Here is a 4,101-nt window from a genome sequence, read left to right as displayed (position 1 = left end):
TGACCTCACTTATATAAGAAGACAAGAAAAGGCAAATGTATAGAGAACAAAGTTTATTAGCAATTATTAGGGATGAGAGGGAGGGTGAAAACAAGGGTTAACAGTGATGGAAAAATCATATTAATTAAAGGTAGGGTTGCACAGCCGATTATTGTAATTGCTGTCAATAAGTTGTACACTTGTAAAAAACTGTATTGGCAAATGTTGTGTAACAACTTTTTACTTTTTTTATTTACAACCATGACAACAACAACAAAAATGTAGTTGCTGAGGCTGCTTATGTACAACTAAATACCTCATGGGTTTAGTTCCTTCATTTAGAGGTTTAGGGTCATTGTTTCTAGGGATTTGCCAGCTAACTGGCCTAATAACAAATTTAGTGCTTCTGTTTTACCACAAAGTTTGTTGTGTAGTGCCTGGGCCTTGCAAGGCATGAAAATGCTTTGGTGGAATAGTGCCTAAGGCATTTGACTGCTAACCAGAAGCCTGGCAGTTCAAACCCACCAGCCACTCCTCGGAAGGAAGATTGGGCAATCTACTTCTGTAGAGATTCCACCTCAGAATCCCAAGGAAGGGTTGCTATGAGTTGAAACGACTCAACAACAGTGAGTTTTTTTGCTTTGTTTTGTTTTATTCACTAGGAGCAACATAGGAAGAAAAAGAATCAGGAATAGGAGGAGAATATGGAATGTGTAGCTAATTGCCTCCATGAAAAACTGCCTCTTTTACCATGAGACCAGGAAAACTGGATAGGGAGAAGGATCCAGGATGGGGGACTAGGCAGATACACACTCCAGACCCCCTACAACAAAGACTCCAGAAAACAAAGGAAATGGCTACAGATGACAATCCTGGATCCCAGAGCTGCAATGGAAAGGATAGAGAAGGAGATCAAATGCCAATGACAGGAAGAGACTGAACAAAAACAGTGAACAAGGAGTAATAAACTGCCAAATGGCACAATGGGGCAATTTTGAATTTGTGAGCAGTATCCCCATCAGAGCAGGAGCCAGATACAATCCGTTCCACTTGCCCAGAACAGCACCAGCACCCACATCAGTGATCAGCCGACCAAAGAGGTATGACCTCCGCACAACCTCCTGGTGACCAGAGGTGTGGCCTTCCCCACCCATCCACTTGGTGGCTGGTTAAACTTTCCCCATTGCCAGTGCTATGCTTTTTTTTTTTTTTTTCTCCCTCTTTGCCATTCTTTATCTTTATGCATTATCCTTCCATCTCCCCCTGCCCTTTTTTTCTTCTTTTTTTGTTTTCCCCCTCTTCACTTGCTCTTTATCTTTTTTTGGATCCTGAAGAGTAGGAACTTCTCCTCCATTGCCCATACAGTTAGCAGTTCCCACCCTCACTCCTCCCTGGTCAGAGTTGTGCACCCCATGGAGCAAGAGTTATGTTCCTGCTCAGCTGTGTTTGGTGGCTGGCACTCTCACCAGTTCTGTGCTACTTTTATTCTTTCTTTCTCTTTTTTACTCCTTCTGATTTCTTCCCTCCTCTCCCTCTTGTTTTTCTCTTCTTTCTTTTCTTTTCCATTTCCTTCCACCTCTTGCTCCTCTGCTTTATTTTTTCTTTTTGATCTTGTGGAGTGGATGCCTTCCTCCACTGCTACAGCCAGCAGTGCCCACCCCCACCTCCCCTAGAATGAGCTCTGCATTCCTTCTGCAATTCTGTGTGATGGCTAACACTTGCACCAGTTTTTTTTTTTTTTTTTTTTCCCCTTTCTCTCTTTTGTTTTTCCCTTTGCAGTGTTGTGAGTTGCATGGTATGGTTTTTCTAGCCATCGTCTTTGTAACTCCCACCAGACTACTCCCGTGGGAGCTTGCAAATATGTGTCAAGTTGGCTGGGCAGCTGGTAGTAGTTATTTCCTATAATGAGACTGGAAATTAACTCTGTGGTGGAATTTTCCAGGAGCAACTGCATAGCTGCTTTTAAACTCCTGATTGTTAAATTCATACACCTGGAGTATTTCTGTTGGAGCAGCACAAAGTAGTCTTCTGGGAAACTTTGCTCTCTCTCAGGTGTGTAGAACTCTGATGTTGGGATTGGTTAGTTTTGCCACTCTGCCAGTCTTAAAATGAGTCTTCATAGAGGCAGAGGGGGAAAATCTTACTTCTAGCTGAGAGAGATGCCAGGCTGAGAGAGACACCAGCTGAGAGAGAAGCCCAGCTGAGAGACATTGGCAGTTGAATCAAGAGGTACAAGACAGAGTGGTGGGCTTACCTGGCCCACAGAAGCAGAGGCCAGAGAGGCGTGTGTAAAGGCACAGAAGGGGGGGAGACTGTCCTGATCGAAGAACTGTATCCTGAAAGCATTCCTGAACTTGAATTATACACTGTTGCCCTAGTAAACCCCACAATCTGTGCATTCTGTGTGGTTACTGCAGTGAGTTATCAAACCCAGGAAAGAAGTGGTGGGTGCTGCAGGAGGGACAGTTGGTGTCAAGGTTGGTAAAAGGTCTAGAGGGTGGCAGCATGTCTGGCCTCATAGGAAAAGGCCTTGGGCTGCTGATGGTGATTTTGTCTTCCTCTTTGTAGTTAGAGGAGATCAAAAGTTGCTGCCTCCTTGTCCCTTTGGCACCTTTCTTCTCAGTTTTTTCCTCCCATCTCCCCTTGCTGTTTTCTTCCACTTCCCCAACCTATTTTTGATGTGGTTTAGCAAGTGCTTCACCCCACACCAACTCCATGTACAGTAGCACCTTCCCTGACTCTCCATATTCAGCAGTGCATGCTTCCATGGAACAAGTGGCACATTTCCACTGCAGCCATGTTTGCCAGCTAGCACATGCACCAGTACTATGCTGAATTTGTATTTTTGTTTGTTTGGTTTTGTTTTTCTTTTCCTTTTCACTTTTTATTTCTTCTTAGGTCCCCCTGCTTCTCTCCCCCTTTTTTCCATCTTTTCTTTTTCTTTCCTTTTCCTCTCTCTTTTTTTTTTTTTCTTTTTATCTTTCCCTAGAAGTGGGGGACAGTGAACCTTCCCAGCCATAGCCTGATTCCCCACTGACTGGGCAAATACCTCCACTTACTCCAACACTACTGGATCAATGACAAACAGCAGCTAACATCTGCCCAGCCTGCCCTCAGCTGCTCTGTACAATCAGTGATCGGAGACATGTACCCCAACTCCCACCTGCTACTAAATCCACCCAGAGATAGGTGGTGAGTGCCCCTGTGCTGCCAAATTAGTGAACAGAGGAACATGTCTGCCTTGTTTCCTAGATATATTAAAACAAAACAAAACAAAAAATCAGGGTGAAGCAAACCAACACAAAATCAACAAATTAATACAATAATACTATAATGTCTCAGAGACAATTATAATAAAAACTAACCAAACTCACTGCCATCAAGTCAATTCTGACTTATAGCGAACCCCTATTGGGTTTCTGAGGTGATAAATCTTTATGGAAGTAGATTGCTCCATCTTACTTCCACAGAGTGGCTGGTAGGTTTGGACCACCAACCTTCTGGTTAGCAGTAAAGTGCCTTAGGCACTGTACCACCAGAGCTCTGACCAAATCACACACAGGATAAGATGGCTCAAACAAGTGACCAAAATACAGGGCCAGAAAATCTTCCAGAGGAAGAAATGCTACTGGAACTACCTGACAGGGAATTAAAAGAATTATATTTAGATACCTTCAATGGATTGAGAGAAAGTTTGAAGAACTCACAGACGATATCTCAAGGAAAATAGAGACAAAATTCTAGGAGAGTTATATTAAAAAAAAAAAAACACGACAAGAACAAATTGACAAAATTAATGGAAAATTAGAAACCATACAAAAACTGCAAATAGAAATCCAGAAGACTAATGCTAAAATTGGAGAAATGGATAACATGCTGGAAGGACAACTGTGTATAACTGAATCAACAGAACACAGAAGCAATGAGATTGAAGACAAATCTTTCAAAACTAATCTATCAGAGGAACAATCAGAAAAAAAAAGAGTGGAAAAAAAATGAAGAAAGCCTAAGAATTATGTGAACACCATCAACAGGAATAACTTACATTGTGATCAGAATTCCAGAGCAGGAAGGGACAAAAAAAAAAAAGACAGAAAGAAAACTGTCAAATATTTGTTGGAA

Source organism: Orycteropus afer, unplaced genomic scaffold (genome assembly GCF_000298275.1).
Source record: "Orycteropus afer afer isolate SDZICR_OR568_19922 unplaced genomic scaffold, OryAfe1.0 scaffold00012, whole genome shotgun sequence".
Lineage (NCBI taxonomy): Eukaryota > Metazoa > Chordata > Mammalia > Tubulidentata > Orycteropodidae > Orycteropus > Orycteropus afer.
The sequence above is the reverse complement of the archived record's forward strand: the minus strand, read 5'-3'. Positions refer to the sequence as shown.